Source organism: Ambystoma mexicanum, chromosome 2q (assembly GCF_040938575.1).
Source record: "Ambystoma mexicanum isolate Mex_15411 chromosome 2q, UKY_AmexF1_1, whole genome shotgun sequence".
Taxonomy (NCBI): Eukaryota; Metazoa; Chordata; class Amphibia; order Caudata; family Ambystomatidae; genus Ambystoma; species Ambystoma mexicanum.
The window spans coordinates 336,664,074-336,686,272 of NC_090924.1; the positions used below are offsets into that span (position 1 = coordinate 336,664,074).

Consider the following 22,199-nt stretch of genomic DNA (forward strand, 5'->3'; position numbering starts at 1 on the left):
CCACCAAGTTAATAAAAGGCACGCATGGCCGTCCGTGTTCCAGTTAATACACAGCAATGTTTCCTTGTGTTGAGTGTGGGCTCCTGGGTTTGACTCCGGGCACCGGGCCTCTGCTGGAGCCTGTGACAACATAACACCAAGGATGCTGCTGCCATACCAGGAGAGAGAGCGCTCTACTTATCAAAAGCTCTTTAGCTGCGTATTCATAATAGTTAAGAAACAACCCTCAATTTAGTGCACATATCTTGGTATTCCTGGATGCTGCCCCCGAGTGGGCATGTACACACTTACATGCAAAAAGAAAAGAAAAGAAAGTGAAAAAGAAGAAAAGCAGAAACACAACCCAGGTTACAATAACAAAACATAAGTTCCATATTGGGCTTCTAACTTGGGTCTGCGTGGTGCAGAAGGATGTAATGAGACTTGCACCCAATGAAGTGTACATACATATAATCAGTGCTACTGCTACTAATGTTGTGTCGTGTGGAAAGAGTTGCATTCTCTAAACAAACATCCAGCCTTAGACTCTGCGCCATAACAACAGAAAAGAGCTACATCTTACCAATTCAGCTTGGCACGAAGCTGCCACATATTTTTACTTGTGACAAGACCACAGGACCAACTAGCTTCATCTTGGTTGGTTGGCACCAGGCAGTTAGGAACTGCTGTCAGAAAGTCTTAATTGGTCGCTAACTCTGTTCCCCGTCCACCTCAACCTTATGGCTGGGTGGACTTTCACACAAGTGAGCCACATGCTCCTGAGAATCTCCTTGTGAGGTTTGGGTAGTTTTGCGGGTTCCCATGGCATTTTCTTCCAACCCAAATCTGCTCGAATCTCCTTTAGGAGCCAACATTCTTCTGGGATTTTCAGAAGATGTTTGGGCAGGCACGGGCTGATTCTCGGGGAAAAATATACATTAAAATAACAAAAAAGGCTTTAGTGGGTGAGAAAAAGGTTAGGTGAAAGGGAGAGGTCAGTTGAGGTTGGAAGGCGGGGGTGGGATAGCACAAGTACATGGAGTCCTGTGCATCTGTGAATGTTACCCAAGTAGGACAGCACATTAAACTGCAGTAAGATATCTCAGTAGGTGAATGCACCTACTGCAGAGATCTAGTTGAATATTGGTATGAATCCTCTAGGCTTTCATCCTTTCATCCTTCTGAAGTTGATTACATTAGAAAAGTTGAAGTGTGGAATTGTAAGATTGCATGCCAGACTATCAGAGTCTGTTACATGTCAGGCATGCCCAGCTTTGCTTTTCATCATTCAGATGTCAACACATTGAGTATTATTGAAGTTTATAATAGTGCATACAGGGAATTCCTAGCAAACATGGTCCCCTGAAAAGCCTATAGGTCTGGGGAAGAGATAGGGATGCACAACGTTTCGTGCTGCTGAGGCTCTTCAATGAGGACTGCTGAGGTTATTCATTTAATAATATGGAGAGTCCATGGCTGCAGGTCAATGACCTCAGAAAGGCCACTAATACTACGGCAGAGTCTGCACATGTCACTCATTCATGATCTAGGCTATGAAGTTCCTTAAAGGAGTACCTTAAGTCAAGTAAGGTTGATATGTGTGAGCTTTGTACCCAGGGAAAAAACAAATAAAACATATCTGTAGTAATAGCATATTCCCACAAATGCTGTTGGTGCAAGTGATGAGATGTGCTAGTGCATTTCAGCAAAGAGGTGTGCTCTATCAACAAAGTTCCTTTGAATGTGTAGCCTTAGTCTCACCTTAACCTGCTTGCTTCCCCCCCCCACTTACACTTACGTATCATCAAACGTTTCCCAGGCATTAAACAAACAGATAACGAACCACAAAAAGAAAAAAAAAACTATAAGATCCCCTCTCTAAATGCAAATGGTCTCAGACACCCAGTGAAATGAAGGAACATATTCTATTGTAAGAGACATTATGCACACATTATCTTCCTTTAAGAGACCTATCTCGACGCACATGACACTTCCAGACTGAAAGTCTAATTAATCAATTTAATCTTGCCTTCTCCAGCAACAGGCAAGAGAACATGGTTCTTCTAAATTCCTTGATAAATCGCTGGATGCTAAACGGTAAACTTATTCAATGTTCACACAACAATGACGGAAGAGAAGCCTGTGCAAAAGAAGATATAGCGGGTCCCCAGGTGAACCTCTTATCGGTTCATGGCAGATGAGAGAACCTTCTGGCAAGGACTTACCACCAGAATGTCGATGATTCAAATTGAAAACATATTTCTTGGCAGAGATTTAAACATGACCGTCGACCCTCTTCTAGACGGGATATCATGCTTTAAAGTCAAACCTCCTAAATCTAGTGCAGCCTTTCAAGACTTCCTCAAGATCAGTAAACTATGTGATTAATGGACCATCTTTAATCCCAAAGCCGAGGAAGTTACTTTTTTCTTCCCCACATGTCTCACATTCCATGATAGATCACACCTTCATCTAGTACAACTCATTACCTCCCCTAAAATGGAACCCAGGTGAATCTCAGATCACTCTGTCAACTAAATACAGATCCAAGCAATTGGGAAACTATCAGGAGAAATAACTATCATCAAAGACGAGATTGGCAATGAGTTCCTAGACTATCACAAAACCCTGTACAAAGAGGAAATAGCCCCATATGAAGACAAGATAGGAACATTCCTACAAATTGCTAAACATCCTGGGCTTAGTAAAGACGTTTCTCTCTTGTTACATGCCCTGGTTCATCCAACTGAAATTTAAGTGACTATCTACAAAATTAAATCATGTAGAGCACCTGGCCCCAATGGCCTTTCAGCTTAATTTTACAAGCAACATTCTGAATTAGCACACGAGGTGGGGGGAGCAGCCAATCAGGTTCATTGGATCACAGGCTGAAACTGCTGATTTCAGCCTGCGTTCCGTGGAACCGAGAGGCTGCTTTCCCTGCTGCGCTATCTTCCCCCCACCCAACTGTATCTTTTATTTTTCTCGGTTGCCTCCAGCCGCTCCACCCCACTTACTCTGTTTTCTTTGTCAGCAGTGGCCCTTCTGCCACCGCCGCGCTTCTCCTGCTGCTCCGTGGCCATCAAGGAAATGGAAGAGGGGCTTCGTATGGAGTCCCGCCTTCTATATCCATGTTGGACATCTTGAGATTGTATTTTCATTCATCGAACGGGACGTGCACGCATCTTGTTCGATGAATGAAAATACAATTTTGTTAACACACCAAGTTAAGGATTGGCAACCCTCGTTAAACACCATAGCTATGCTCATGCCTTTAACCCGGGCCCTGGGCCATTGCCTCCCGTTCCAGTCCTTGGTACGGATAGTTAACGCTTAATTCTTAGCTGCTGAGTTACTTAAAATTGTCCATTCCATTGCCCGGTCTGTAAATCAGTTCCCTAACCTGCTAACAAACTGATGCCCAATCTCTCGAATAAACCAACAGTGCAAAATCTTCCCAGAAATCACAGCTATCTGCCTATCTTCCTGCATGGTCCCTCTACCTAAAATGGATAAAACTGGTTTCTTAAAGGTCAGATTTTCAGCTGAAAATTCTAGACTGGTGTGCCACACTCTAATCAAAAGCTCTAGTGCCAAAATCCCAAACAACCTCATAACACTGGATGCTGAGAAGGCATTCAACCGTGTGTCATGGCCCTTCTTATTTATAACACTGGCATTTTTCAATTTCGGTGTCCCCTTTTGGATGTTGATTACCGCGCTATATTGGAACCCTAATGAGAGCACCGCCCCCTGCTTCATGGTCTCCTGATGTACTAAAAAAGCCTATCCTCTTTCCCCCCTTTTTATTCATTATACCCTTAAAAACTATACTTGCCCAGCTTTGGCGCAAGCCGGATTTCTTTGGCATCACCATCAGTCAAGTAAAATTAAAACAAACTGCCAGCTTACGTGGACGGTGTTCTCGTAGATGTCTCCCAAATAGAATAAGGTATCCCACAGATCCTCAACACAATTTGGGATTACAGTGCCATTTGAGGCTATTCTCTCAACTAAACTAAATCCAAATTCGACCCACTGAGCTCTTGCGGCGTTCCTGATATGCTAGGTGCTTCGGGTCTCAAGTGGAAACATTTTATTATAATATAATAACATACAAGGCACTAGTACTCTAATAGCAAGATAATTCTAGATTCATTATACAAAACTACTAATAGATGGTCTCCAGTTTACTTGTCTTGGTGGGTCAGGACCCAGGCCATCAAAATGGTTACAATCCCCCAAATCTAGCTCATATTAAGTTTAATTATGAGGCTGTTCCTTCACTGCTTATTAAACAGGTAGACACATGGATTACTACATTTATATGGATAGACAAAAAAACCTAGACTCAATCTTTCAAAATGTCTAGCCTGTAAAACAATAAGAGGGCTTCAACTCCCATAATTTCGAATATGCCATCTAGCCTTTTCAGTCAGACAAGAAATAACCTGGGTAACGACCCCTGACACACTGACCCTTAACACTATGGCTCTGTATTGACCAAATTCTGATCTCTCCTCTTCATCCAGTAACGGCCATTACTGACCCACAGGCAAAAACAGCTACCCTTAGCATCTCCAAACTAACCCCGTTATTAATAAACAAGTACATCACTAATGAGGGTCACCTGCGAATGGTTTGAACACATAATGCAGACACTTACTAAACTACATAAACTCAGCCCTACTTCCTCCCCAAAATGCAGCCACTGCCAAATCTCGGGTGGAGACCTGGAGCACATGTTTTAGCTGCCCTAATACTAATCCCTTCTGGATAGAACTGTATGATTAGCATGCTACATCTGCAAGGTAACATCTCTTTTAATCTAACTACACCACCTTACACCAAACAACAGACCCATATTCAGTCTAATGTTATCAGTGGGCACTAGAACAAGAACTTCAAACTGGAACAATTCAAAAGCAATCACCACCCACTCATGGTGACCTGGATCCTTTTCTGCGCAGAGGATACCAACTAACAATTCGACAAAATGGGAAATAAAATATAGACAAACATATGATATGGGAGCCTAAATGGAGCTATTATATTGAAAATGGACACCAAAGTGCTCACTATGTCCAACTAAAAACATATATAGCTACCCTACTACAGCAAACGTGCATTTAGCCCGACACTGCCCTCGATCTAAGTGGAACCGATACATAGCTTTATTTGGATAATACTGACCATCTCTTCATGACTTCTGCTCCCCTCTCACCATGGATGCGTGAGAGACCCCCCCAACCTGTACGCCACCATCCCATGGCCTATTGGAGTCTATTCTGCTCCGTCTTCTTATGTTGACTCTCAGTTTTTAGGAATAATGAAAAAAGGTGGGCACCACCCTTTTAGTAGGCAACAAGAATTCTTTATCTTCCTAAATTATTGAAAGTACATAGGTGCTAACCAGTGTCCGAATTAATTGTCAAGGGTGGGAGGTTTGAGGTTCAGCGCAAGGATCTAATGCATTTAGTTGGAGTGAATAGAGCTGCAGGTGAATGCAGGAGGCGGGATTTGCCGAATCTGCCGCCAGGTAAGGAACCACAAGAGCAATTGTTTTGCAACCACACTGCGCGTAAACACTAGTTGAGTCCAAAGTGGTATAGTAGATTTTAATTGACACTGAGGTAACCTGACACGTGTTTCGGGCACTTGCCCTTCAACTGAGGCTGTAAATCAGGTGTGTTCAGTTTGGGCCTGAAGGCTCCAGTTCGGTTTACTCAGCGGAGACGCTGACACGCGGAAACGCTTCTACATATAATTGAGTGCAATTGCATGTGACAGTGGAGCGCATGAGAAATTATTTTTTATCATTTAACCCTATTCAGGCCCAAACTGAACACACCTGACTTACAGCCTCAGTTGAAGGGCAAGTGCCCGAAACACGTGTCAGGCTACCTCAGTGTCAATTAAAATCTACTATACCACTTTGGACTCAACTAGTGTTTACGTGCAGTGTGGTTGCAAAACAAGTGCTAACCAGTGTCCACAATACACGTATGTGCAATAAGTCAGACCGACAGAAACCAACTAATGGAACAATTCATCAGTTCTGGTTTAGATGAAGACGTGTGGTTCTGAGTCACTTTGTTCTTTACTGTTCACTTCTTCGCGGATTACAGCATTAAATGAATACAGAGGCAGATGGACACTTTGCCAATGCATTTCAGACCATGTCACAACTCAGAGATTGTTTTCTGGTCGTTGCAGATAATACTTCCCCACTCTTCTGGGGAAGTTCCTTTCACTCAAGGAATCTGGGGTCTTTATGGTGATGTGCCAAAGACTTCCCTCCCAAGAGCTCAGCCTACAGGGATCAATACACCTGGCAGGCCGGGGGCTTGAGCGAAAAGGCCGGAGCAGAATCGTCAGAGCTAGAGGGACAAAGAACAAAACAGTTGTTCAGGAAATGCAGCCAAGTAGTGCCGGAGAACAAACAGCCAACACCGCCCACAATTACCCACTCTTACCTGCTCCGTAGGAACAATATACCAGTAACCTACTAGTATCGAAGTGCAGAATACAAGGAGGATGTCTGGGGAAGGGAAGGTGTGCCAGTATCCTAGGAACACCACGGTGAAAGCAGCACAGCGTTCCAAAAAGTGTTCAAAGCAATCCAGTGTCAATGCATTAGAGCATTCCAAAAAGTGTTCAAAGCAATCCAGTGTCAATGCAGCAGAGCGTTCCAAAAAGTGTTCAAAGCAATCCAGTGTCAATGCAGCAGAGCATCCCAAATAGGTTCAAAGCAATCCAAAGTGTTAACAGCAGAGCGTCCCAAAAGTGTTCAAAGTAACAGGAGTGGACAAGGAAAGAAATGAAATGATCAGGGAAGCGAGCGTTCACCTCACGCTATTTCCCTTACGGAAATGTTCGGGTTATCGGGTCACCAAAACTTAAGGATTCAGAAGTGGGAGGTCAATAATGAGCAAGCCGGGTTCATATAATCCAAGGGGAACAATCGAGGGAGGCAGGCGTCGGGAGGCAGACAAGGACAAGGCAAAGACAATAACTTGATTCGAGCGCCGGGTAGTCAAGGATTCAAACGGGAGTCCGGGAACAGAGCTTGTAACTAACAACAGTTTAGGAGCACTCGATCTCCGGATAGATGGGAGTTAAATGCAGTTCCCAAAATGAAAACACAGCAACGTCATGCGTGTACGTCACGTGGCTATAATAGCAAGAGTTGTGGGAGTTGTAGTTTCAAAGGGTTTTACGTGCCGGATAGCGCTCAGACAATCGCCAAGGTAGTTTCCAATTTAGCCGAGACGTGACAGTACCCCTCCACAAAGAGCGCCCTCTCCTGAGCCTTCGCAAGCGTTGAGACCAAAAGGCACGTAACAAATGGGGTGCGTTCAAATTAGAGGCCGGTTCCCAGGATCTATCCTCTGGACCATACCCCTTCTAATCAATCAGGTAAGACCGAACCCCACGACATAGGCGAGTGTCCATGATTGCACGCACCTCATACTCGTCCTCTCCATGGACGTTAACTGGGGTGGGGACAGCAGGTAACCGCGTGCCAGGTACAAAAGGGCGAAGCAAGGAGACATGGAATACCGGGTGCACCCGCCAATGAGATGGAATCTCTAGACAAACAGTGACAGGGTTAAGGCACCGTAGAATCGTATAAGGACCCAGGTAACATGGCAACAGTTTCCTTTTACCCTTAATGGCCAGATGTTTTGTAGAGAGCCATACACGGTCACCACAAGAATACGAAGGAGCCGGTGCGCGTCGCTTGTCAGCCTGCATTTTGGTACGACGTTGTGCAGCTTGTAAATGGGATAACACTGATTTACGGATGGCAAGCAAGGAATCCTTCACGGCATTAGCTGCGGGAAACTGCTTTAAAGAAGGCAAGACAGGCGGCAGAGTCCTTGGGTGCAGACCATATAAAGCATAAAATGGAGAGCAGCCAATTGATGAATGTATAGGATTGTTATAGGCAAATTCTGCTGCACCTAGTAGCGAGAACCAGTTAGACTGATGTTGCAGACGCAGACAGCGAAGAAACTGTTCCATAGTGCCATTGGTACGTTCAGTTTGGCCATCCGTCTGAGGATGGTAGGCCGAGGACAAGCGGGCATCGATACCCAAAGAGGAAGTAAGGGAGCGCCAAAAGCGCGAGGTAAATTGAGACCCTCGGTCAGAAATCAGAACCGTAGGAAGTCCAAAAAAACGTACCACATGGTCAAAAAACAGACTTGCTAACATAGAAGCAGTAGGTATTCCCGAGCACGGTATAAATCGTGCCATTTTGGTGAAAACATCCACAACCACAAGAATGGTGGACATGCCCCTGATACAAGGGAGTTCCACCACAAAATCAAGGGTGACCGTATGCCACGGATACAGGGGTAATGGCATGCTCATTAGAAGACCTACGGGTTTGCCTGGTTGTCTTTTGCACTGTGTATATACGGCACACTTGGAGACATATTGTTCGGTGTCCTTCTTCATACCAGGCCACCAGCACCATCGGTGGAGAAGATCATAGGTTTTGGCCCGACCAGGGTGAGCTGCCAACGGGAGATCATGGGACCATTCGAGAGCTTTTCGCCGAGTTTGATTATCAGGCAGGTATAGTAGGCCTTTAACATATGGACGACCGGTGATGAGTTCGGCGTCCAACTCCTTAAGAATAGGAGCATGGTCCTTAGCCCATCTCCTTAATCCATCTATGATGGACGGAGAAACTGAACAAACACACACTACAGTCCCTGAGGGTAATACTGAGGTTGACTGCTTCGTAGTTTCCATATCTGTACCAATACGTGATAATGCATCCGCCTTTCCATGTAACAGACCAGGGCGATATGTCACCGTGAAATCAAACATGGTAAAAAACAAATGCCACCGTATTTGCCTAGCATTGGTGCATTTCACATGGGACAATGCTTGAAGATTCCGATGGTCCGTATACACAGTAATGGGGTGCATAGCACCTAATAGATGGTGTCTCCACTCTTTAAACGCCACCTTAATCGCCAGTAATTCTCTCTCCATGATCGTATAATTACTTTCGGCTGACGTAAGTTTCCGAGAATGGAAAGCCACCGGATGTAGTCGATGGGTAGCTGGACAAATTTGCGACAGGATGGCCCCCACTGCAATTGCAGAGGCATCGGCTTCCACGATAAATGGAAGGGCTGGATTAGGGTGCTGCAAGACGGGAGCGGTGGTAAAAGCCTCCTTCAGTTTGTGAAATGCAGATTGCGCTTGTTCATCCCAAAGGAAAGGGACGTTCGGACTAGTCAACCGAGTTAGTGGCGCAACTATTTCGGAAAATGAAGCGATGAAACGTCTGTAGAAGTTAGAAAAACCCAAGAATGATTGAAGGGCTTTTACTGAAGTCGGGACAGGCCAATCCAGTACTGCCCGGACCTTGGAGGTGCACATAAGCACTCCCTTTTGAGATATTTGAAATCTCAGGAACTCCACAGACGGATGCATGGAACACACACTTCTCCAGTTTTGCAAAGAGGGAGTGCTCTCTTAGACGGAGTAGAACAGAGCGTACATGTTGTATGTGTTGAGACAAGGATTCTGAATATATCAGGATGTCGTCCAAATATATTACGACGTAAAAATCCAACAAGTCCCTGAAAATATCGTTAACAAAGTGTTGGAACGTCGCTGGGGCATTGCAAAGCCCAAAGGGCATTACACAATATTCATAAAGCCCGAATTTCGTCTTGAATGCGGTTTTCCATTCATCCCCCTTATGTATCCTCACCAAGTTGTATGCTCCCCGTAAGTCCAACTTGGTGAAGACGGTAGAGGAGGTCATTTTATCAAGGAGCTCTGTGATAAGCGGCAGTGGATACTGGTTTTTGATCGTGACATTATTGAGGGCACGATAATCCACACATGGGCGTAAATCCCCTTCCTTCTTAGGTACGAAGAATATCGGGGAGGCCGCTGGTGAACGGGATGGACGTATGTGTCCCAAGCGCAAAGCATTGTCCACATAGTCTCGCAGGTGTTCTTCTTTCTTTTGAGTAAGTGAGTAGATACGACCTTGTGGAATGACTGCCCCAGGTATGAGATCAATGGGGCAGTCATAATCTCTGTGTGGAGGCAGTTTTTCTGACAAGCCTTTATCGAACACATCCGAGAACTCTCGGTATTCCAATGGAAGTACAGGGACCGGGATAGAGGATAAGGCACTGATGGAAGGAACACTAGTCACCAGGGCCAGGCAAGGAGAGAAGGCTGCTGCCTCGTGAGACCCAAGGCATTTCTGTATGCAAAAAGAGGAAGAGAACCGCACGGTTTGTTCAACCCAATCAATTACAGGATTATGGGTTTGCAGCCAAGAAAGGCCCAGAATCATACCGAACTGGGGAGCCGTAATAAGGTCAAAGGTGATGGATTCTGAATGACCTTGTAAGGTGGACATTTGTAGTGAAGTCGTTTGCTCCGTAACTTGTCCGGATACCAAACGGGAACCGTCTACAGCATGTATGTCCTCAGGTCGTATTTTGGGAATTATGGGTAGTCCGTAATGTTCGGCCAACCTAGAATCCATATAATTCCCACTAGCCCCTGAGTCTATCATTACAGGTTTGGAAAAAGATTTGATGCCAGGGGCCTTGAAGCACATAGTAAGATAAACATGTAAAGACGGAAAACACTCATCCGAGCCCGGGTACATTTGACTCATCCTAAAGGCCCGGTTTACGGACGAGTCCTGGCGTTTCCCGCCGGTTTGGCGGGTCTTTTAGGACACAAACGAATATAATGTCCTGACTGGCCACAATAGAAACATAGGTTATTCAGTACCCGTTTCTCTCGTTCAGCCTTGGACAATGGACCCCTGATGGCCCCAATTTGCATGGGTTCGGCTCCGCTTTGAGAAACAGGAGTAGTGCCATCTGGTCGGGAAGAGGTACGAATATCAGGATACCGACGTTCGCCCCGTCTTTGCCGAATCCGAGCATCAACTTGAAGAACCAGGTCGAGCAACTCAGGAAAACCAGGTAGAAGGGCGGGCACCACTGATAAGGCATCTTTTAGATCCTCCGACAAACCTTTGTAGAAAACAGCCGCTTTCTTCTGTTCTGGCCACGTGGTCTCAGCTGCCAACTGGTTGAAACGAGCCAGGTAGGTCAAGAGATCCGTCTTGCCTTGATTAATAGCCAAAAATTCCAAATCCGAGGTTTGTGCTTTGTATCGCATATCAAAAACGCTGTTCATGGATTGAATTAACCTATCGAAGTCATAAAGAGCCAGATCATTAGCTTCCAGCAAAGGATTAGCCCATGCTGCGGCAGTGCCACCTAGATGGGAGAGAACGAAGGCCGCCTTAGTGGTAGCGTCTGGGAACGCCAAGGGACGACAAAGAAAGTGAAGGCGACATTGATTCACGAAAGTCCGATACGCCTTGGGATCCCCCAAAAAGCGTTCGGGTGGGGCCAAAGGAAAGGGCCCAGGAAGGACAACCGGAGCTGGAGCTGGGGGGGTACAGGAGGAGGTGTTGCCGCAGCGGCATCACCAAATTCCTCATCATGGGGTAATGGCTGCACGAAGCTCTGTAATACATCCATGCGTTGATGTAAGGTCACATGGGCGGATGCCATATCGGTACGCAAGGCAGAAAAAGCCTGCATGAGAGCTGCCATTGGGTCTGATGCAGCCTCCATAACCAATAGGCGTTTTTTGTAAGGCTCCTAAATCTGTCACAACTCAGAGATTGTTTTCTGGTCGTTGCAGATACTACTTCCCCACTCTTCTGGGGAAGTTCCTTTCACTCAAGGAATCTGGGGTCTTTATGGTGATGTGCCAAAGACTTCCCTCCCAAGAGCTCAGCCTACAGGGATCAATACACCTGGCAGGCCGGGGGCTTGAGCGAAAAGGCCGGAGCAGAATCGTCAGAGCTAGAGGGACAAAGAACAAAACAGTTGTTCAGGAAATGCAGCCAAGTAGTGCCGGAGAACAAACAGCTAACACCGCCCACAATTATCCACTCTTACCTGCTCCGTAGGAACAATATACCAGTAACCTACTAGTATCGAAGTGCAGAAAACAAGGAGGATGTCTGGGGAAGGGAAGGTGTGCCAGTATCCTAGGAACACCACGGTGAAAGCAGCAGAGCGTTCCAAAAAGTGTTCAAAGCAATCCAGTGTCAATGCAGCAGAGCGTTCCAAAAAGTGTTCAAAGCAATCCAGTGTCAATGCAGCAGAGCGTTCCAAAAAGTGTTCAAAGCAATCCAGTGTCAATGCAGCAGAGCGTCCCAAATAGGTTCAAAGCAATCCAAAGTGTAAACAGCAGAGCGTCCCAAAAGTGTTCAAAGTAACAGGAGTGGACAAGGAAAGAAATGAAATGATCAGGGAAGCGAGCGTTCACCTCACGCTATTTCCCTTACGGAAATGTTCGGGATATCGGGTCACCAAAACTTAAGGATTCAGAAGTGGGAGGTCAATAATGAGCAAGCCGGGTTCATATAATCCAAGGGGAACAATCGAGGGAGGCAGGCGTCGGGAGGCAGACAAGGACAAGGCAAAGACAATAACCTGATTCGAGCGCCGGGTGATCATGGATTCAAACGGGAGTCCGGGAACTGAGCTCGTAACTAACAACAGTTTAGGAGCACTCGATCTCCGGATAGATGGGAGTTAAATGCAGTTCCCAACAAATGAAAACACAGCAACGTCATGCGTGTACGTCACGTGGCTATAATAGCAAGAGTTGTGGGAGTTGTAGTTTCAAAGGGTTTTACGTGCCGGATAGCGCTCAGACAATCGCCAAGGTAGTTTCCAATTTAGCTGAGACGTGACAGACCATGAGTCCTTGTCAGGGCTGAAACTGTGTGAGTTATACACATAATTAGAGATGGTCAAGATACATACGTCTGTCAACCATGGTCATGGTTCCTATGGTGTTGGTCTTTGCTAAAGTTACACGGGGCATTAGTAAGGAATGAATTGAGATGCATTATAATGTTGTGTGCGATTATTAGGCACCTTTTGTTCTTTTCTTTAGGTAGAAATGTTTTGTATTAGAAAAGATGTTATTGCATGTAACCAAGAAGATACTTTGCACTTGTTTTCTTTGTATCTTTACCATATATATATATATATATACTATATATTATATATTTTACACGGCCACGGTAGTGGCCGTGTAGTTATGATTAAGTTGCTGTTTCCATAGGAAGAGCACTTTTTGGGCGGCTTATAACTCTGCTCTCCCTGGACAAATCCTCACCAAACTTTGCAAATCAAGTATACAGGCCACTCTGAATTTTTTGGCAAAGTTTGCTGATGTTTGGTGCTGAGGGAGAAAAGTTATAGGGGAGGTCCCAAAACGTCTTTTTTCCCCATAAACTGAATGGGGGAAAAACTTTGCGTACTCCTACAGATCAAACCGGTGTATGGATTTTGACCAAATTTGCGGCAGGGGCAGGGGCTTGGTTCCGAAAGCGTGCTTCTGTAAATTTGGTGCAAATCCGTCCACTAGTTTCCTTTAAAACGACTAAAGAATATGTCTAAAAAAACTAGTGATATCTATGTTCGCTCCGCGGACAACATACCGATTGGCCAGGAGGGCGGCGTCGTGACCGCGGACATGCAACGTCTTCGATGATTGGCTGCAGAGAGCCGTGATGTGCGTCAGAATGTGTGGCTGCGCCCAACATCTTGGATCCAAAGACAGCGCAGTCGCCACCAGGGGCGAAATGCTGTTTCGGACATTGTTTTGCTCTCCTACAGTGCTTGGGGAGGTTCACAGAGTAAGAGATGGGTAAAATAGTGTTCTTGTTTGGGCGGCAGTTGTTAATGATGTATTCACCACCTGAAATGCTGGTTCGGAAACTACTTTGATGTCCTACAGTGCTTGAGAAGGTTCACCGAGTATGAGGTGTCTGCAAAAATGTACTTGTTTGGGCGGCAGGTGTCAATGATGTATTGTCTATGCCCGCCTTGTTCGTGATGTTTGTACGTGCAGAAAATGAGTGGACTCATAAGGGTAGTATTTCTGTCTGTGGTGTGTACAGGCACCTTGAGACTGTTGTAAGGACACGTGTGGTGTTAGCGACCATTGCAATTGAGTAAATGTCGTTATTATATTATTTTTGCCTATGGGTGTGCCACTGAATAGGACGCCGCCATGGGTGTGACATGCTGCGGAAGTTGTCTTGGATGCATGGCCGTAGGCCGTAGGCCGAAAGCCATACTTCCAAGACTGTAGGCCCAGGCCACAACCACCGCAGCATGTCACACCCACGCATACACCTGTTCTATTGATTGTCGATTAGATGATTGTGGGGAGTGTGTACAGTCTTGGGTGCATGGATGAAGGCCATGCACCCAAGCACTAAGTTATAAGCACTGAAGGTATCAGCCACTGCACAACCACATACTGTAATATCTATGAACATACAGCTAGGAGTCTAGCCTCTGGCCAGAACATGTGAGGCATACCGCACCTATGGATACACCCGTACTTACACACATCACTCAGTGATGTCATCAATGACATTTGTGATGTCATCGTTGATGTCCTGGGTGTTAGTGTTAGTAGCGCAAAGTGATGCGGGCAGTTATGGTTGCTTAGCCTACCATAACTGGCGAATTTCAGGGGGTTTTCGGTTTTACTTTGAACCATAATGGCACGTTTTAAAAGTTTTGTTAGTAAAGTGCAGGGGTTTTTGGTAGGGCAACTTAACCATAACGTTCCCTTAACACAGTTTTTTCGAGTGATATATATATTTCTGATGTTTGTTAATCTGCTTAGAATCACATGCTGTGCATAGGTCCAACATCCAGTGGTCACTGCGGAGTATTGCATTTTGTTTTTCGTAGTCGAAAAGGGGACGTCGACAAGGCGTGTCTGTAACACTATCCCTATAGTGACGTGCGTTGTACCCACAATCCCTCACGCGTCGAGGTCCCTCAGATTTTTCTGCCCAGCTACTGGTCCCCTTTATGCGGTGCTCCTCGAGAGACATTGCCTAATAGTTTCTTCGACCTTTGGTCGTTTGTTATTAATATCAATAACGTAGATCCCTCCCTCGACGCAGAGCCGTTTCTCGAGCAAGATCTTCGACGGAAGGACGAGCGGAGGAGATCCTTCGGCGCTGTCGAACACGTGGCCTGGCCTCGCCGGCCATACACAGTAGGGAGAGTGGGGTTTTGTTTTCTTTTCTTTAAGAATGCCTTTCTCTTTCCCCTCCCTCTCTTTCGAGGTCGTAGTCACACTTATTACCCTCAGCTATGGAGAGGACACCATTTAGGTTTTGCCCGCTTTGCAAGGGTAAATACACCTGGAAGGATAAGCACAAACGGTGCAACTGTTGCTTACCCCTCGATCACCAGGAGGACGGCTGTGCGGCCTGTAAATTACTAAAGCCCAAAACTCTAAAAGACCGCAGGGTCAAAAGGTGGGCGGCCTACGCCATGTCTAGGCCTGACTCCTCGCCCACTGCCGCCGCCGCCGAGTGTGACGAGGACAGTGACTACACGGCCCCCGTAACGGAGGCTGTAGACCTCTCAAAGGAGCGTTCACGCTCCTCTTCGTCCGTCCCCGGCCCCGACAAGCCCCGCTCGCGCCCAGCTTATGGGGATGAACACCCCGGCGACAAGGACGCACACAAAAAAACACCAAAGCACATACCCCCAGGCACACATTCGTCGAAGACGAAGGTAGCCATAGCGCCAACGGGGACGCCGGGCCCACCGATGTCTTCCGCCGACCGCAAGGGTCGTCAGCCCTCCCCGCCACCGCTCCCGCGACAGGCGACTGGGCACTCTAAAAATAAGGGCGCTAACACCAAAATTTCCGGCGACGCGCTTCGCAAGAGCGCTTACGTTGCCAACAAGGACTTGACGACCAAGGACTCGACGACCAAGGACTCGACGACCAAGGAGTCGACGGGCAAGGACTCGACGAGCAAGGACTCGACGAGCAAAGGCTCGACGTTTCATAGCGCGACGGCGACAGATCCCTCGGATGAGAGTATGATCGCCGAAAGCATTGCGAGATAGCATCTAAGGACGGCCAAAGACGTACGGCGAGTGCAACGCCGAAAACCGCGCACAAGGCCAAAGATACGCCGAAGGCGCCGGAAAACAGATCAGGCCTGTTCCCGACGCCGAGAGAAGGCCCTAGCCAGCCAGAAGGATACTCAGAAGGCGAAGGCTCTCTTTCTTCGACGTTATGGGACAGAACTAGACTATTACAGGAGGAAGAAACCCCATCCTGTCCGACCTCAGTGGACCTTTGAAAGGTTCCAGACCTGTATGGACAAACTAGATAGGTTCATGTCCATCCCAGAAGACAGGGCACCCAAGAGACCAAGGGAGGCACCCCTGGAGAGTCCAAGGGCTAAATACCAGAAGTGTTATAACCCCATACAGGAGGACATAGACTCTTACAATCCCACTGAGGAAGACACCTTCTTCCAAGAGGAAGATGAGTTCACCTATGTTGAGGACCAACAAGAAGAGGAAGGTTTTCACGAGGAGACTAACCTATGTGAGGAAGGATTCCAGGAAGACACAGGCGAGGGCGACCCAAATCCCTGGCAGTCACCGGCTAGGTCGACTGACACAGGCAGTAGCAGTATAGTCATCAGGTCTACTGAAACTACACCAGTCAGGAACCCTTCGCCTGTCGATGATCAACCCACCTTCAATGCATTGCTGAAGAAGGCAGCAGCACATTTCGAGATCGAAACTGAGGAGGTCACCCCAGACACCGATTTTGTGGAGAGGATTATCAAAGAAAAACCCCCCACTAGCCAGGTTATACTCATCCTCGCCTCAGTTAAGAGACGTATTACACCTTCTCTTTCCACTCCGGCATTGGTGAGAGGGGTCAATCCAAGGATTGAGAAACTGTTCTCTCCCTCTCAATCAGACCCATTATATATTAAGGGTCACTCAATCCCGGACTCCCTGGTTGTGACCAACACCAGGAAAAGGGCAGGAGTCCCACTATCTACTAGCGAGGTACCCCAGACAAAGAGGGGAAGAAGCTGTATGCCCTAGCCAAGAGAATCACCACCTCTGCAGCATTCTCTACCAGAATCGCCAATAATAATACCCTATTGGCAAGCTACGCCGATGCTCAATGGGCTAAGCTCAGACAGGACATCGAAGAAGCTCCCGAACCCCTAAGGACTCGTTTACTGACTACAGTTAACGAGGGCTCTCTGGTCAATCAAAGCATCGTTAAGAATACCCTCGATGCAGCAGAGACGGCTGGCCGCACTTTGGTACAAGGAATTTTACTGAAACGTCACGTCTGGCTTCGCAATTCCGGATTTAAGGCGGAAACACAAGCGTCCCTTATTAATAAACCCATAGAGGAGTCCAACCTCTTTGGGAGAGCAGTGGATGACGCGCTGGAGAACCCGAAGAAAGAATTTGATACAATAAAGACCTTAGACCAAATTTCAAAACCCCCTAACAGGCGGGGATTTGGTAATAAGCGCTTTTTTCGTGGACAACGCCAGCAACAAAACCAACAACAACAGTACTCTGCCAGCAACTACCAAAGTAATAGCGGCCAGTACAATCATAGGGGTCAACGTCGTGGCAAGGGAAGAGGCCGGGATTCCACCCCCAGAGGTTCCCAAGCCAACAACACCACCAAGTGATGCGAAGATTCGCGTCCCCTCCCATGCAACGCCGGTCGGGGGCCGGTTAACATCCTTTCTTCCAGCACGGGAGGGTATAACATCGGACCGCTGGGTACTTTCCATCGTAGCCCGCGGCTACTGTATAGAGTTCAACAGTTCCCCAACATACAGACCCCCGAGGGGACGCCGCATGACACCAGAACACCTCGCCATCCTTCTCCAAGAAGTGGACCAACTACTGGAAAAAGGAGCCATAGAGGTCGTGCCTCTATCTCAGGTAATGGAAGGTATTTATTCAGTGTACTTCCTTGTACCCAAAAAGGATCTAACCATGCGCCCTGTATTAGATCTGCGCCCAGCGAACAAGTTTGTCAAACCCCAAAAGTTTCGATGGTGACCTTACAGGAAGTGATCCCACTGCTATCACAGGGAGATTACATGACAACACTGGACATGAAAGATGCATACTTTCATATTTTAATGTTGCCAGCGCACAGAAAATACCTCAGGTTCATGATAGAGGGCAAACACTACCAGTTCAGAGTGCTACCCTTCGGCATAGCATCTGCACCAAGGGTATTCACGAAAGTACTGGCAGTGGCAGCGGCCGACCTGCGCAGGTTATCCATCCCAGTATACCCTTACCTCGACGACTGGCTCATAACAGGGGATTCTTACGAGACATGCTTCTCAAACACCCAAAAGACTGTAGACCTTTTGTTCCAACTGGGCTTCTCCATCAACGAGAAGAAGTCCAGCTTAGACCCCAGCCAAGTCAAACAATTCCTAGGGGCTCTAATTCGAACAAAGGACGGCCTCGTCTTCCCCTCCAACGAGAGGGTCCAAAACATGCTGTTTCAGATCCCCCAATATGTGGCAGGTCGAGAGGTGACGGTGCGCAAAGCGATGCAATTGCTAGGAATGATGGCGTTGTGTATTTATTTGGTACCTCACGCGCGCCTGCGCATGCGCCCAATGCAAGAGTGGCTCAACAGCCAGTGGTGTCAGGCCAGCGGACAATGGGACGATCTAGTGGTGGTCTCGCAAGCCTTGGTTCTCTCGCTACGGTGGTGGACAAAGGAAAACCTGATAATAGGGAAACCCTTTGCCACACCCGCGGTCGAGGCCACTCTAACCACGGACGCATCCCTCACAGGATGGGGGGCTCACCTATCCCATCAGACTGCTCACGGAGTGTGGACTCTGAACGTAGCATCCAAGCACATAAACCTACTGGAGCTACTGGCGGTGTTCAAAGCACTAAAAGCCTTCCAGGAACACCTACAAGGGAAGACAGTGATGGTCCTTACAGACAGCACCACAGCCATGTACTACATCAACAAGCAGGGGGGCACCCACTCTCCAGGACTGTCCAAGCTGTCCCAGAATATATGGAAGTGGGCTCTCAAACACAACATGTTCCTACTGTCACAACACGTACCAGGGGAACTCAATCTGCTAGCAGACGAACTCAGCAGAGACTTCCCCCTGCCCGAAGAGTACGAATGGCGATTGCACGAAGACATCGTCTTAGACGTCTTCACGCAATGGGGATTCCCGGAAATAGACCTGTTCGCAACTCTGGAGAACTCACAAAGCCAAAGTTACGCCTCCAGGTACCCTCAGAACCAGTCCAAGGGGAACGGTCTGTCGATTCAATGGTCAGGGAAATTTGTTTACGCCTTTCCCCCGACTCCCCTTCTCAACAAAGTGGTGCACAAGATGCACCAGGAGCAGGTTACCATGATACTAGTGGCCCCAATGTGGGCCCGGCAGCCATGGTTCGCTCACTTGATGGAGATGTCCCTATCTCCCCTAGTGAAACTTCCCTGCCCGTACAACATGCTGTCACAGGACAAGGGCAGGACACTGCATCCATGCCCTCAGACCATGAACTTAGCAGCCTGGCTCCTGAGATCATAGAATTTGGACATCTACAACTCCCGCAGAGATGTATGGACATCCCCAGGGAAGCCAGAAAACCTAATACTCGCCACTGCTATTGTAGCAAGTGGAAAAGATTTGTCATCTGGTGTAGAGGTAAGAGCATCAACCTGGTTGACTGCTCTCCCACTAACATTGTTCTGTACTTGACCCATTTACTGGATTCAGGTCTAGTGTTCAATTCCATTAAAGTCCACCTAGCGGCACTTTCTGCATACACCACTTCCCAACTTAAAGTGTTGTGGTGGAAGATACCAGTTATCAAGGCCTTCATGGAGGGGGCAAAGAGAATACACCCTCCGATAGCTAACCCAGCTCCCGGATGGGACTTAAATGTGGTACTTTCTAGACTCATGGGCCCTCCTTTTGAACCCATGCACAAGGCAACTCTTAAAGACCTCACTCTTAAGACTGCTTTCCTAATAGCTATCACCTCCATTAGTAGAGTAAGTGAACTACAGGCTCTTTCTGTTCTAGACCCCTTCGTAACAGTTCTCAAGGATAAGGTGGTTCTACGCACACACCCAAGGTTTGCACCAAAATTCATCTCGAAATTCCATGTAAACCAGTCACTAGAACTACCAACGTTCTTTCAAAACCCTTCCAGCTTGGGAGAAAAAAGTCTGCATACACTAGATGTACGCAGAGCTGTCATGTTCTACATGGAAAGAACCAGACCACTGAGAAAGACTAATCAGTTCTTTGTCTCGGTGGCAGCAGGAAGAGAAGGAGATGCAGTTTCAAAGTCCACTATATCTAGATGGATTGTTCAATGCATCACTCTCTGTTACACTCTTGCTAAGAGAGAACTACCCTTCAAGCCAAGAGCACATTCCACTCAAGGCACTGGGGCTTCCATAGCGTTCATTGCAAATGTTCCCCTTGAGTCCATCTACAAAGCGGCTACCTGGAGTTCTGTGCACACCTTTACAAAACACTACTGTCTAGATGCACACTCTAGATCTGACTCCCAGGTGGGACAGGCGGTATTAAGACATCTTTTCTCTACTGTTCCTTCTCATAACCCACCGCCAACTCCGGGTACTGCTCGCTAGTCTATGCACAGCATGTGATTCTAAGCAGATTAACAAACATCAGAAGACAATGCATTACTTACCGTAAAAGCATTTCTGATGGTTGTATCTGCTTAGATTCACATGCGCCCACCCTTCCTCCCCGCTCGGATGGAAGGAACATAGACACCTTTCTACATCTCTCTCTCTCTCTTTTCTGTACTCACTCGCGTATAGAAGGCTCCCTCAGGGCAGAAAAAATACAAACAGAGGGACCTCGACGCGTGAGGGATTGTGGGTACAACGCACGTCACTATAGGGATAGTGTTACAGACACGCCTTGTCGACGTCCCCTTTTCGACTACGAAAAACAAAATGCAATACTCCGCAGTGACCACTGGATGTCGGACCTATGCACAGCATGTGAATCTAAGCAGATACAACCATCAGAAATGCTTTTACGGTAAGTAATGCATTGTCGTATATATATGAGAAACAACGATTCAGCCTTAGATAGTGATCATTACGTTGCTATTAGCTATTGCTGTTACTTTTTTTCTAGTTTGGCACACTTGGCACTTCAAAATGCTTTATGTTACAACTACTTTTATATATATATTTTTTGTTTTGATCACTGTACCTGCTCATTTTTTCTAGTTTTCCATAATGGATGGCACGTATTTCCTCTCGCGAAGATAACGCTACTGTTCCCATTCTGTGGCAGCTATTGTAACTCTACCAATGTTGGTAAGCAACATTTGTGTGCACTATCTCTATTAGGCACGTGCTTTTCTTTAGAACATTGTGCAATGACCACAGGATAGAAGATTACCTTTATGTTGTTTCAGCTCCTCTTTGAAGCGGATTAACACCCATGGTATTGCAGAGGTTGAAAAATTGATTTCTTCGACCTGTGGTTCACACTAAGTAAGGTACGGTCTCCTATTTTGCTTTTCTATTATTTGTACTTATTGTCATACAATTGAGTGCTTTATATTCCATAACTTACCATTTTATGTTCCATTTTCTGTTTTATTATTTTTGTGACATTTCTTATGCAATTTAGACATTAGGAGTCACAGATATCTTACACAGGTATGTGTTGGTAATTGTCCTTCCATGACACTGTATATATTATGGCTATGAAAGCTTTATTTGCCAATATATGACCCATATATATATATTGTAGTGCCAGCCCTGCAACCAGAACTGATGGATTTTTTCATTAGTTGTTTATTCGCTTAGTCTCAGTTTTTCTCATTAGTTACTGCCACTGTGTCATTGTCAGAGAATTCAGTCATGCAGCGATACCTAGCATCAGACATATCCTGTTACAATATATATTTATATTGATAAGCTAAATTGAATCTATCAGTTATAAACTACTGAATATACATGAACGAAGCTAGCATATGTACTGATGTGCACATGTTCGGGTATTACTTACCCTATTCAAAACCAATAGAAACATTTGAACAAAAAAAAAACTCAGATAGTACTTCCTGCCTAGGCTGAAAGGGGGTTGGGCTTAAACAGGAAGAGGGTGTTGTTTAGGACAGGAAGTGAGCTAGGGGTGTTTAGGTAGGCAGAGAGATTACATCACAGCCCAGACAGGAAGTGAGTAGGCTTAGACACGAAATGTGCAGCAAGTTCAATAGGAAAGGGTGGGATTT

The 22,199-nt window shown here is 46.6% G+C and overlaps 1 protein-coding gene across 6 annotated transcripts in view; it reads right to left on the minus strand.

Moving 5' to 3' along the window:
- The window catches only part of CASKIN1 (CASK interacting protein 1), a 1,401,469-nt gene that overhangs the window by 119,712 nt on the left and 1,259,558 nt on the right, over nt 1-22,199 (minus strand). The gene's annotated exons all lie outside the window — the stretch shown is intronic.